At 41.4% G+C, this 15,084-nt stretch overlaps 1 long non-coding RNA gene across 1 annotated transcript in view; it reads left to right on the top strand.

The window, feature by feature from the left end:
• Positions 1-5,052: 5,052 nt before the first annotated feature.
• LOC139022988 (uncharacterized) overlaps positions 5,053-15,084 on the top strand; it is a 218,415-nt gene continuing 208,383 nt past the window's right edge. The window contains exon 1 of the long non-coding RNA XR_011474048.1: positions 5,053-5,387. This is a non-coding gene — a long non-coding RNA (uncharacterized lncRNA). The remainder of the gene's footprint in view (positions 5,388-15,084) is intronic.

The raw sequence follows: 15,084 nt of genomic DNA, 5'->3' as shown, positions 1-15,084 counted from the left end.
GCTTGCACTGCATTGGAGTATCTGTCCACTACACCCTCCCTCGCAGGAGGCTGCGAGGATTTTTACATGAAGAAGTTGGCCAGAAAAAGCCATGCTTTAAGAACAAAATAAAGCCAAACACGCTTTGGTCAATGCCAAAAGCCGTCATGGCGGGGAGCGCACTCCTCCAATACATATGAGAAGATGAGGTACTCTGGTCAGATGAGACAAAAATGTAGCTTTTTGACCACAAGGAATAACCGCCCCAACAGTCTGGCCGCAAACCCAACACCTCTCATATCTCCCGAGCACAGCCATCCTTGGGGGGGATGTATGTTTCACGATTTGCGCATGGGGACTGGGAATACTGTCAGCAACCTTCGAAGGGACAACTAGAATGGATGGTGCTACATGTACATTGAAATTTCTTGAGGGAAACCTGGTGTTTCAGTCTCTCCAAAGATTTGGAGACTGGAGGAATGGAGGTTCACCTTCCAGCCAGGAAAATGACCCTAAGCATACTACTAAAGCAATCACTTCGAGTGCGCTTTAACGGGGAAACCCATTTCACACATGTCTTGGAATGGCCTAGTCAAGCCGAGACCTCAGTCACCAATTGAGAATCTTTGTAGCCTGACTTACTAGATTGCTGTCGTCTCACCAGCAGAACCCATGCCAACTTGAAGGAGGCTGGAGCAGGTTGGTGCCTTGAAACATGGGCACAATCCCACGTGGCTAGATGTGTGCCACAAAGCTTTAAGCGACAGCGTACCCCTCAAAAGATTGCTGTTCACCAGCAGAACCCATCCAACTTGAAGGAGCTGGAGCAGTTGTGCCTTGAAGAATGGGCAACAATCCCAGTGGCTAGATGTGCCAAGCTTATAGAGACATACCCCAATAGACTTGCAGCTGTGATTGCTGCAAAAGGTGGCTCTAAAAAGTATTGACTTTGGGGGGGGTGAATAGTTATGCACGCTCAAGTTTTCAGTTTTTTTGTGTTATTTCTTGTTTGTTTCACAAGAAAAAATATTTTGTATCTTCAAAGTGGTAGGCATGTTGTGTAAATCAAATTATACATTTTATCTCCAGGTTGTAAGGCAACAAAATAGGAAAAATGCCAGGGGGGTGAATACTTTCGCAAGCCACTGTACATCCCCCACTACTGCCAAGCCACCTCTTTTGCTGGATGCAGGGAACAAGTGGAGACAAAGTGACCAACCTGGCCACAGTAAGGCAGCTCCTAGTGTGTCCGGGCATCTGTGTCTGTCGAGGATTCCCGTTTTCTTTTTGCACTTGGTTGTCCATGTTTACCATGCCGGGTGTTCGGATGATGCTCCGACATGTTTTGGCGTTCAAAGCATTAGTAGTATTTGTCAATCAACCGCTCGAGCCTTAAAAGTTTTTTMGGGTTGTTATCCAGCTTGCTGGCGAGTGAGCAGATCAGCGTTGCAGTAAAGTGGTACTATTTCGTTAGCTTCAGATTGATTCTTACGTATTCTCATGAGACATTTGGCGCCGCCATCTTGCTTCTTGTTTTGTATGTCAGCAGTCAAGTTTTCAAGATATTGGACTTTCAAGAAGCAAAGTGTAATTTGCCACATCATCATAATGATGTAAAATGCATCATATGATGCAAAATGCAAAYTTTTGATAAATCATATATCTTAAACCTTAACTGCTGACATGCAAAACATTTTGGGACTGTGTCAACAGTTGACTAATGAAAGAAATATATTGACATCAACCACACACAGCAGAACAAACAATATTGGTGCAGTGCTACAGTGGATACAAAGTAGWATGGCCGCATGCAAAGACTGCAGATACTCTTAAAAAATGTGGTGCGGGGCTAAACATGGATTTCTAAGCATAGAGTAATGTGTCACAGGCACCACTGTCTTTGTACCTACATACTATATTACTTTGATGAAACTTTTCTCAATTATTACTGGTTTGTGACATTGGACTGTTGTGTGTTTTCKGACGGGAGGCAGCTGTGAGCTGTGGTTTGTTCATTGGAAGCACCATGAGGATAAATAATCTGGAGTACAGGCAAAAAACATATTCTGGTGGCACACAGCCATCTCAGCAACCCTGACTATGTAAAGTGTGACATCTCCAGTTTTGGGCTCAGATTAATAAAAAAAATGATCAGAACTACAGTATGTGTCCTAGTGGACCAGCATCTTCATGGCAACTATTCTGACTCACACTCGAATCTGGACCCAGATAATACCTCCAGTGAATCAACAGAACCAAAGTACCTTCCTGTTTGTGTGAAAAGTGATCCCGATTCGGGTCCACAGCAGCTGGCTGACCAACAGACTTCTCACAGGAGTGTGAAGACTTGTGGTCACATGTTGTCAGCACATATTCAGCAGAGTCGCTGCCCATCCTCTGAAAATGTCTGAAACCCTACCTCTTCAAAGAGCAGTACCTTGCCCTGAACGTAGTCACTTTCAATAGCCGACTACCACCCAGTTACTCAACCCTGCACCTTAGAGGCTGCTGCCCTATTTATTTAAACATGGAACAATGGTCACTTAAATAATATTTACATACTGTTTTACCCATTTCATATGTACAGTGCCTTCGGAAAGTATTCAGACCCCTTGACTTTTTGCACATTTTGATACGTTACAGCCTTATTCTAAAATGGATTAAATGAAACAAATCCTCAGCAATCTACACACAATACCCAAAAATGACAAAGTGAAAACAGGATTTTAGAAAAGTTTGCAAATGTATTCAAAATAAAAACAGATAAGGTCAAAATAATTGTTTGTAGAGCTCCGAGACAGGATTGTGTCGGGGCATAGATCTCAGTGGCCTCCATCATTCTTAAATGGAAGAAGTTTGGAAACACCAAGACTTACTAGAGCTGGCTGCCTGGCCAAAATGAGCAATCGGGGGAGAATGGCCTTGGACAGGGAGGTGACCAGGAACGTGATGATCACTCTGACCGAACTCCAGAGTTCCTCAGTGGAGATGGGATAACCTTCCAGAAGGACAACCATCTCTGCAGCACTCCACCAACCAGGCCTTCATGGTAGAGTGGCCAGACGGGAGCCACTCCTCAATAAAAAGCACATGACAGCCCGCTTGGAGTTTGCCAAAAGGCACTGGTCTGATGAAACCAAGATTGAACTCTTTGGCTTGAATGCCAAGTGTCACGTCTGGAGGAAACCTGGCACCATCCCTACGGTGAAGCATGGTGGTGGCAGCATCATGCTGTGGGGATGTATTTCAGTGCAGGGACTGGGAGACTAGTCAGGATTGATAGAAAGATGAACTGAGCAAAGTACAGAGAGATCCTTGATGGAAACCTGCTCCAGAGCGCTCAGGACCTCAGACTGGGGTGAAGGTTCACCTTCCAACAGGACAACGACCCTAATCACACAGCCAAGACAGCGCAAGAGTGGCTTTGAGACAAGTCTCTGAATGTCCTTGAGTGTCCCAGCCAGAGCCCGGAGTTGAACCCAATCAAACATGTCTGGAGAGACCTGAAAATAGCTGTGTAGCGACGCTCCCCATCCAACCTGACAGAGCTTGAGAGGTTCTACAGAGAAGAATAGGAGAAACTCCCCAAATACAGGTGTACCAAGCTTGTAGCGTCATACCTAAGAAGACTCAAGGCTGATTTTGGTTTGTCATTATGGATTATTGTGCATAGTTAATGAGTAAAAAAATATTTTTTCCATTTTAAAATAAGGCTGTAATGTAACAAAATGTAGAAAAAGTCAAGAGGTCTGAAAACTTTCCGAATGCACTGTATATAGTGTAAGAGGTCAGACATCTGAGGATATCCCCAATCAAGTTGGAAACAAGTTAAAGTATCACCATAGTTCTGACTGCAAGTCCTAAAAGTCAGGATAGGAAGAAGAACCAAAATGGCGACATTAAAGTGTGAGGAAGTAAAGTGTGAGGAAACCCACAGCACCACAGTCAACATAGGCTCATCTCACCAACCGGACAACAAAAAGAAAAAGGCAAAGAAGACTTGTTGTAACCAATGTGGGAAAAGCGTTTAAAACCATAAACTGGTACACTCGGGAGTAAGGTTAACAAAGCTGGACCGATTGTTGGCAGAAGACTGTCAAATTACACAAGCGGATTCACACTGGCAAGAGGGCTTACAGCTTCTCAGTGTGATAAAAGTTTTGTCCAGAAGGGGGCATTGACAGACCACAAAAAGAGACACGGGACAGCGGTTTGTGTGCAGTGTGGGAAGAGCTTCAGTTTTGTCCAGAATCTCAAAGAGCACTAGACAATACACTCAGAGGAGAAGCCAAACCACTGCACACAATGCAAAAAGAGCTTCAAAACAGTACAATACTTCAGGATACACGAGAGCACACACTCGGGAGAGAAACCCTATTGTTGCTCACACTGTGGCAGAGAATTTGGCCACTTGAATGCGCTCCGAGTGCATGAGAAGCTGCACACAGGAAACAAGCCTTCAAACATGAGCATTGTGAAACGAGCTCCAGTCTGGCTAATTACCTCAAGAATTATGTATTTCTTTATTTACATTTTTCCAGTGGGGATTATAAGTAAGCAATTATAAACTGGGTGGTTCTAGCCCTGGCTGCTGATTGGCTGGAAGCCGTGGTATATCAGACTGTATACCACAGGTATGACAAAACCCTTTTTTTTACTGTTTTATTTACATTATAATAGCAATAAGGCAACTCTGGGATTTGTAGTATATGGCCAATATAAGTATAGGACTATTGGTTACCTGTTTTATGTCATTCAAGTCATCCAGTTACATGTTCTATTTTAGCACGAGCCCATAGGCTGTTCTTATCCATAACGCAACGCAGAGTGCCTGGATACAGCCATTAGCCGTGGTATATTGGCCATATACACACAACAATTACCCAAGATGCCTTATTGCTATTATAAACTTGTTACCAAAGTAATTAAAACAGTAAAAAAAAAAATCATAGCCCTGTATATGGTATGGTATACCACGGCTTTCAGCCAATTAGCATTCAGGGCTCAAACCATCAGTTTATAAAATGCTACAACACAGGGAGAAGCAAAACGGGAGTTGGTGCAGGAAAATAGTAAGTGCGCACGGAACAGGGCAGCGCGTGTCGGAATTTGRTGTAGCCTATGCTGAGGTGAAGTTGAAGTGAAGAGCCAGAGCCAAGACGTGACATTTTCGACTGGAGGTGGAAAAAGTGTTGTGAGAGGGAGAGAAGAAGAGAGAGAGAGAGCGCGAGAGGGAGAGACAGAGAGAGAGAGAGAGAGAGCGAGAGAGAGAGAGAGAGAGAGCGAGAGAGCGAGAGAGAGGAGCGTAAATAAGTAGCCTACCTATAGCGTTTACTTCGTAACGCATCACAGCAGGACCGTCGATCGAATCTCAAGGCACTTAGCCCCAACGGACACGGACAAGGCAGGTAAGATTAGATGATGAAGATGTGATAATTAACAAAATTTGGTTGCGTAAAAGCAATCGCAGTATAGAGCAATGAGCACAATGAATTGAGTAACTGATACTTTGATGGTTTTTGTGTACTGTGTCACCTAACCGATTGATAGAGGGTAGCCTATAGGCACGTTTTTAGGCTACTTGGTTGCTTATTTCTGGACTTGCTTGCTAGTAGGCAGGGCAAACCCGTTTTGGCGATTTCTGGTATCATCAAAATCAATCAATCGCAGCACATTTTTGGACTGATTCAGCAATACCATTGGAAATTAATGCTGAAAGTTACATTTATATTCCTAAAACTTAAGTTGAAAATGATGCATGCTGTCGCTGTTTCCTGTTGACAAGACATTTTGATAAATAGCCCAATGTCAAAACATAGTTTTAAGGTGTCCAAATCAATAACCAATATGCAGAAACAGTTCGTGATATATTGAAAACATAAACATTTAATATACTATCTACACATACATGTCCAACAATAGTGTTTATATTTTTGTATATTATTTTTACGAGCACCTTATAAATTGCACACGCTCGAAAAACCCTGTTTTGACAAGTGGCAATACATCACTAATATCGATTAGGGGGAAATCAGGTTGTACGTCCTGTTGAAACTAACAACTTAAAATCCACATGGAAACTGGATATATTTTTTACATCACTGGTTGGAGAACAACCTGATGAGTTATAATTTAGAGTGATGCATTTTGATTAGGAGATTGCCAAACGGGAAAGAGAAACGCAACACTTATTTGTCAATCACTCATATTGATATGACCTTGAAATCAGTTGCGAGAGGGTGGAGATGAGGTTGCACGTCCAGTTAAAACTATTAAACACAGCTCAAAAACCATACGGAATCTGGGAATAATGTGTACATCACTAGCTTGAGGACAATTTGTAGAAGACAGCTCAACATTTTGAAGTGTTGCACTTTGATTTAAGTGGGTCGCCAAGGTGGTAAGTGCAACGCAACGCTTTTTGTTAATCACTTTGATCGATATCTCGATAAAAATCAATAGAACAGGGGGCAAACTTTTGGGGTGTAGCGCTGTTTAAACTAACACTATTCAAAGGCCACATGGAAACTTTGAATAATCTATACATGGTTAGTTCGATGAGAACTTGTAGAAGGCTTATATCTATATTGTGGAAGGTTAACAGTTGATTTCGGGAGGCTTCCATCATGGAAAAGGGAACGGGACACTTTTTCTGTTAACTTAAACGCATCACGACGCAGCATAGGATATCAACAGTGACAACGATGGGCTGCTTTTTAAGTGGTCGTTTGACTGTTAAATCCATGTATTGGTGTGTGGCAGCAGCGACCGGTCATTCAGGGCAGGTGGGTGTTTTGAGCCCCGCATTTTTAGCAAAAAATATATAAATAAATACAACTATTTTGGGCTTCCCTGTTTTGCATGTTATTTTCGCATTAATATGTGTCACATATCAGTTTGCAAACAATGTAAAAAAAAWATATATATATATAATTGAGTTAATAAAGCCGCATACAAACTAGGGCTGGGCGGTATAACGTAATTTACTATATACACCAGTATTTATGCATGGCTCAAGGTCATTGACCACAGATACAATGATGTAAAATCACGTTATATGTACAGTAGCATTGATTGGACTGATCATGTCAACATCATACTTTCAAAATCTTAGCTAGGAGTCATCATCATGAATCAAGTCGACAATCTACTTGTAAATTCATTTCAATCCTTGTCATATGAAGACAAATAATGAAGAGAAATGAATGATAAAACTTATCAGTGCTCATCGGTCATTGGACTTAAACATTACACAACAAGTTGGGAATTGCAAATTCAACAATGAGTGGTTTGGAAGGAAGTGAGCACAGCACAACAGCGTGAGTCCTAAAAGGTATTGTATGCTGCTGCTTAAATTATGTAATATTCCAGGGAGATATGTATACTGTAACTAAGAAAGTAATAACGTTACTAAGTGTATGTTGTGTAGTAWGCTGTTAGTAGCCCATGTGCCTCGCGCTAATAATTTGGGCCCTTTTCCACTTTTAATTAGCCTATAGCCTGTTTTAGAGAAATGTAATCATCGAATATTGTAAGCGCTTTCATTCTGCTTATTATGCCCCCGTTATGTATCCTACGGTTCTGACTTGGTGTACAGGGAGAATACTGTAAGAACGGCCCATGTTCTGAATTACGTCGCTGTACATTTCAAAAGTGCTGAACAAATAGTTATATTGACAACGTCCGTCCTAGCTCGCTCATTAAGTCAAAATCGAAATTACAGATGGCCTCTTATCTGCTCGTCGTTCCCTTATGCGATAGTTTGTACATCTCAATTGTCAGTAGAAACCACATTTGTTTAAACAAGTCAGCCATATCAGCTATGTTTTTCAAAAAGGCAGTAAATGAGGCTGAATAAACTGTTTCGCTGCCAGACAAGGTTCTGCTGATAGCCAGGTGTAGCAGTGGTAAGGTGTTGGGACTGCTGTTGGGACTCTGCTGTTGGGACAGATTTATGTAGGCCCTAACAGTTTGTGGGCACCGTGTCACCTTTATAGTGCAATTAATTATTGTTTAGTGTTGTGTAGTGGCTTTGCTGGAATGCATAATGATTATTATTATTATTATTTTTGCCCCACCAAAGATTTACATGCTATTGGTTAAAAGCTTAAATTATTGTTAATCTAACTGCATTGTCTGATTTACAATAGGCTTTACAGCTAAAGCATGCCATGCATCTGTTTGAGGACGGCACCCCCCCCCCCCCCCATCAACATATTTTCCAACCAGCACAGTGTAAGGCGTGCGTACTGGCGGTAGAGAAGTCAGGCGCAGGAGAGCAAAGACTGTGTTCCAACGGTGCAGATTAATGATAAAAATCACTGAACAAAACACAACAATCATAATGGGACAAAACCCCAGACATAACGTGCACAAGCACTTACAAAAAACAATACCGGACAAGGACATGTGGGGAACAGAGGGTTAAATACACAACATGTAATTGATGGGATTGAAACCAGGTGTGTGGGAAGACAAGACAAAACAAATGGAAAATGAAAGGTGGATCGGCGATGGCTAGAAGACCGGTGACGTTGACCGCTGAACGTCGCCCGAACAAGGAGAGGGACCGACTTCGGAGGAAGTCGTGACACACAGGCTTCATAAAACTCACAAATAGCGATTAAGTAATCACTTACTTTTTGAAAATCTTCCTCTGATTTGCAATCCAAAGGGTCCCAGCAACACGCGGGGTCGTTTTGTTAGTTAAAATCCTTCTTTATATCCCAAAAAGTCTGTTTAGTTGGTGCCATCGATTTGAGTTCAACATGCAGACAAAGTAATCCAAAAAGCTACCGCTAAATTTTGTTAAAACAAGTCAAACTACATTTCTATTTAGTCCTCAGGTACCCTAGAATGTAATTAACCTTTCTGAACCACCCATCCCGGATCCGGGATAATTGTCATCAGAAACGCTGACTAGCATAGCGTAGCATAGCGCCACAGGTAAATAATATTACTAGAAAATATTCATATTCATGAAATCACAAGTGAAATATTGCAAAACACAGCTTAGCCTTTTGTTAATCCACCTGTCGTCTCAGATTTTAAAATTATGCTTTACAGCGAAAGCAATACAAGCGTTTGTGTAAATGTATCGATCGCTCGACAAAACATTAAGTACACTTAGCATCAGGTAACTTGGTCACGAAAATCAGAAAAGGAATCAAATTAATCGTTTACCTTTGATGATCTTCGGATGTTTTCACTCACGAGACTACCAGTTAGACAACAAATGTTCCTTTTGTTCCATAAAGATATTTTTTATATCCAAATACCTCCGTTAGTTTGCTGCGTTATGCCCAGGAATCCACCGGAAAGAGCGGTCACGACAACGCGGACAGAAATTCCAAATTATATCCATAATGTCCACAGAAACATGTCAAACATTTTTTATAATCCATCCTCAGGGTGTTTTTCAAATATCTATTCGATAATATATCAACCGGGAAAGTTGGCTTTTCACTAGGACCAGGAGTAGCAATGGCTGCCTTTCCCTTTTGCGCACAACTCACTCTGAGAGCCCCCACCTATCCACTTACACAATGTGGTCGTTCACGCTCATTCTTCAAAATAAAAGCCTGAAACTATGTCTAAAGGCTGTTGACACCTTAGGGAAGCCATAAAAAAAAGAAGTCTGGTTGATATCCCTTTAAATGGGCAATAGGGATGCATAGGAACAGAGAGGTTTCAAAAACAGGGGCACTTCCTGATTGGATTTTCCTCCGGTTTTCACCTGCAATATCAGTTCTGTTTATCTCACAGACAATATTAAGACAGTTTTGGAAACTTTAGAGTGTTTTCTATCTTAATCTGACAATTATATGCATATTCTAGTTTCGGGGGCTGAGAAATAGGCAGTTTGAAATGGGTACGTTTTTTAGCCAAAAACGAAAATACCGCCCCCTAGTCTTGAGAAGTTTTAAACTAATATTTCATATGGAAAGAAGTATGTTCACTAGAAAAGTAAAATTAGCAAGTGCGCGTCCTCTTCGTCGCGCGCCCACAGACTTAAAATTCTTCCTCGTTTTGGAAGAAACAAGCCTGAAACCTTGAACAAAGACTGTTGACATCCACAGGACTTGCAATATGGGAGCTGGATTTGCATAGGACCCATAGCTTTCCATTGTAAGAGCATGAGATCTKAAAAAAAAATAACTTTGGATTTTCTCCTACCATATCAATTGTGTTATAGTCTCATACATTATTTTAACATTTCTTCAAACTTCAACGTGTTTTCTATCCAATGGTACAGAAATTACAGTAACCAAACCAACATTATGGATTAGAAATGATGGGAATTAACGGTAAATGTACTACTGGTGATACTGGTGTGCCATCCCGCGGCCTCTGCAATGGATTAGTCCACTGAGACAGGCGTCAATCAAGATGTGCCATAAAAAKAAWTTTTTTTGCAACTGTTCGACTAAAAAAAATTCTCGGTCGACCAACAGCCTATCAACCAAACAATCGACCAGTGGGGTCAGCCCTAGTTAAAATACACATACATTTGTAAACAGCCATCCACAACAACCACAATCAGTAAGGCAGAAATAGCAGCAGTGTGATTCACATCAATGCGCTATGTAGATATTGGTATCGCCCAGGCAGAATAAACTTTAACTTGCACTCTTTTTCAATGCTGTCATTGAGAAAAAAGAAAGGTGTCATCTAGCTTTTCAAAAAGTTTCAGAATAGAACAATATCACCAAGACAGGCGTTAAACCACTGTATCCAACTTCAGTCATCCAAGAGGGATTTCATGCAGGGTATCTCTTCTTTCTCTGTATCAAAGCCTTTGAACTTCTATGTTGCTGTATGTACTTCTGTATTGCTGGGCCAATGTGCTGAATGATATTGCACTGAACTCACGGCCTGTAACAGCCCTCTGCTTTCGGGGGTCACAAGCTTCAATTCTGTAGTTGGCCAGTGGATGAAATGGCCTGTGCATAACCATCTCCAAGACCATTTGGGATTAATTTACACGCACACACACAGTCTACCACATTATCTGTCCAGTGAGTCAATATAATTTGAAGTGCTGCTACTCATTTGTTTTCTCCTTATCTTAGAAATAAGTGTAGGAGAAAGAAACATTAGCTCGTTGTGTATCGTTTCCCTCTCTCTCCCGCTCCTGTTTTTCTGCAGTGTGGAAACAGCAAACCTCTGACACAGTCGCTCTCTCTCGGAGTGTCTGTCACTCTTGCTGAATCCACTCAAAATACGAGAGGGGGAGGAAAAATATCATTTGAAATGAAGGGGGCCATATCTGACAGTCTCTGTGAGCGACAGGCTCAAATGAAACACAATATGAGGGATATAGTAGCAATGGCTTGCAGATACAGTCAGATACAGTGTCCAAAGAGTAACAGGGGAGGGAGCAGGGTGGGGTTTACTGTATAGCAGGGGGGGGGGAAGGAAGAACGAGAGTGGAATAAAAAGAGAGCTAGTTTAAATAGTGGAGTATGGGGTTGCATCCCAAATGAACCCACAATTTGTAAAGTAGTGCACTATAGAGGGAACACATCGTAGATCAACGTGCCTTCAGATAGAAGCAGGTTGAAAGCCTTCACATCAAACTCTAGAAGTAATAATTAATGTCAAGTAATTTCTTTAAATCAAATAAATGTTATTGTTCGCATACAAATATTTAGTAGATGTTATTACGGGTGTTTTTTTGTTTTTATAATGTGAAATGTCAGAATAATAGTGATTTAAATCTCTCTCTCTCTCCTTATGGAATACCTATACAGGATAGTGGAGTATGGGGTTGCAAATATTTAGTAGATGTTATTACGGGTGTTTTTTTGTTTTTATAATGTGAAATGTCAGAATAATAGTGATTTAAATCTCTCTCTCTCTCCTTATGGAATACCTATACAGGATAGTGGAGTATGGGGTTGCATCCCAAATGAACCCACAATTTGTAAAGTAGTGCACTATAGAGGGAACACATCGTAGATCAACGTGCCTTCAGATAGAAGCAGGTTGAAAGCCTTCACATCAAACTCTAGAAGTAATAATTAATGTCAAGTAATTTCTTTAAATCAAATAAATGTTATTGTTCGCATACAAATATTTAGTAGATGTTATTACGGGTGTTTTTTTGTTTTTATAATGTGAAATGTCAGAATAATAGTGATTTAAGCTTTTATTTCTTTCATCACATCCCCAGTGGGTCAGAAGTTTACATACACTCAATTAGTATTTGGTAACATTGCCTTTAAATTGTTAAACTTGGGTCAAACATTTGTGGTAGCCTTCCACAAGCTTCCCACAATAAATTTTGGCCCATTCCTCCTGACAGAGCTGGTGTAACTGAGTCAGGTTTGTAGGCTTCCTTGCTTGCACACGCTTTTTCAGTTCTGCCCACACATTTTCTATAGGATTGAGGGGCTTTGAGGGGCTTTGTGATGGCCACTCCAATACCTTGACATTGTTGTTCTTAAGCCATTTTGCCACAACTTTGGAAGTATGCTTGGGGTCATTGTCCATTTGGAAGACCCATTTGCGACCAAGCTTTAACTTCCTGGCTGATGTCTGAGATGTTGCTTCAATATATCCACATAATTTTCCTCACTCATGATGCCATCTATTTTGTGAAGTGCACCAGACCCTCCTGCAGCAAAGCACCCCCACAACATGATGCTGCCACCCCCGTGCTTCACGGTTGGGATGGTGTTATTTGGCTTGTAAGCTTCCCCCGTTTTCCTCCAAACATTACGATGGTCATTATGGCCAAACAGTTCTATTTTTGTTTCATCAGACCAGAGTAAATTTCTCCAAAAAGTACAGTCTTTGTCCCCATGTGCAGTTTCAAACTGTAGTCTGGCTTTTTTATGGCGGTTTTGGAGCAGTAGCTTCTTCCTTGCTGTGCGGCCTTTCAGGTTATGTCGATATAGGACTCGTTTTACTGTGTATATAGATACTTTTGTACCGGCTTCCTCCAGCATCATCACAAGGTCCTTTGCTGTTGTTCTGGGATTGATTTGCACTTTTCGCACCAAAGTACATTCATCTCTAGGAGACAGAACGCGTCTCCTTCCTGAGCGGTATGACGGCTGTGTGGTCCCATGGTGTTTATACTTGCGTACTATTGTTTGTACAGATGAACGTGGTACCTTCAGGCGTTTGGAAATTGCTCCCAAGGATGAACCAGACTTGTGGAGGTCTACAATTCCTTTTCTGAGGTCTTAGCTGATTTCTTTTGATTTTCCCATGATGTCAAGCAAAAGAGGCACTGCGTTTGAAGGTAGACCTTGAAATACATCCACTGGTACACCTCCAATTAACTCAAATGATGTCAATTAGCCTATCAGAAGCTTCTAAAGCCATGACATAGTTTTCTGGAATTTTGCAAGCTGTTTGAAGGCACAGTCAACTTATTGTATGTGAACTTCTGACCCACTGGAATTGTGATAACCAACCAAAACTATAGTTTGTTAACAAGACATTTGTGGAGTGGTTTAAAAACGAGTTTTAATGACTCCATCCTAGGTGTATGTACATTTCTGACTTCAACTGTACCTATGAACACAGTGGCCTTCATTCTTAAATGGAAGAAGTTTGGAACCACCAAGACTCTTCCTAGAGCTGGACCCCTGGCCAAAGTTAACAATCGGGGAAGAATGGCCATGGACAAGGAGGTGACCAAGATCCCGATGGTGACCCTGTCAGAGCTCCAGAGTTCCTCCGTGGAGATGGGATAACCTTCTAGAAGTACAACCATCTCTGCAGCACTCCAATTAGGCCTTCATGGTAGAGTGGCCAGACAGACGCCACTCCTCAGTAAAAGGCACATGACAGCCCGCTTGGAGTTTTCCAAAAGGCACCTAAAAACAAGATTCTCTGTTCTGACGAAATGAAGGTTGACCTTTTTGGCCTGTATGCCAAGCGTCACGTCTGGAGGAAACCTGGCACCATCCCTACGGTGAAGCATGGTGGTGGCAGCAACATGCTATGGGGATGTTTTTCAGTGGCAGGGACTGGGAGACTAGTCAGAATCGAGGCAAAGATGAATGGAGCAAAGTACAGAAAGATCCTTGATGAAAACCTGCTCCAGAGCGCTCAGTTTTATTGAGAAGTTATTGAAAATAAATGCCCTTTTTTTTCAATTATTGAATTGTAATTTTAATTTACTTCCTGACTTTAGGGGAGGAGAGAGTTTCAAGTTTTAATGTCAGGTGCACAAGTACAGTGAAATGCCTTTTTTGTAATCTCCAAACCCAACAATGCAGTAATCAATGTAGAACAAAAACACACAATAAATAAGAACACTAGAAAGTAAGAAGCTTATATACAGGGTCAGTTCCAATACCATATCAGAGAGAGAGAGAGAGTGTGTGTGCATTAGGGCTGTCCCCAACTATGAAACATCTTGGTTCATCAAAAGTCATCTGTTCTTTCAACCAATCGATTGGTCGACATTTCTATACATGTATTTTTCCATATATAGACACCCTATGTGTTCCAATAAAATAAACTTTATTTGTTGAGCTTGTCTGATGCGTTAAGCACACTGTTTGATGAAATAAGACACAATTGACTCAAGAGGGAGCCAAAGATCAATATAACAAGAAAATAAAAACCTTAAACCTGACCCAACCATCCCTTTCCCGCACCTGCGGGCTTTTGGAGATTCTGCCTTTACTCTCCTGAATATTCCGTAAATAGGCTACAATTTATCTTACCATTTCTACCGATCTGTGTGCCAGTTATGGTTTTCATATGCACAATTCTGCGTGTGCGTGTGCCTGCTTGGGTTTATAGTTGTGTGTAAACTGGTTAGGAGCCAAAGGTCAGGTGTAGCCTATATATAGTTCAAAGCAGACACTAAATGGGGTGTTTTGATCTGTTGACTGTGAGACTGATATAGACAGCAGACTACACAGCGACATACTCTTGCTCAACTAGACCAGGGAGGACCTAACAAATGTTGTGTTCCCAATGGCCCCTTATTTCCTATGTAGTGCACTACTTTTGACCAGGTATACAGGGGATACAAACAAATAGATGAATGAGTCTCTGCAGGCTATCTGGTGCCCTCTGACAGCTGTGTTTATGTTGTCTGATATGGACAGCTTTTCCAAGCGCATTCTAGCAGAT

Source organism: Salvelinus sp. IW2-2015, linkage group LG25, assembly GCF_002910315.2.
Source record: "Salvelinus sp. IW2-2015 linkage group LG25, ASM291031v2, whole genome shotgun sequence".
Classification (NCBI taxonomy): domain Eukaryota; kingdom Metazoa; phylum Chordata; class Actinopteri; order Salmoniformes; family Salmonidae; genus Salvelinus; species Salvelinus sp. IW2-2015.
This window is presented reverse-complemented; position numbering and strand designations above follow the sequence as displayed.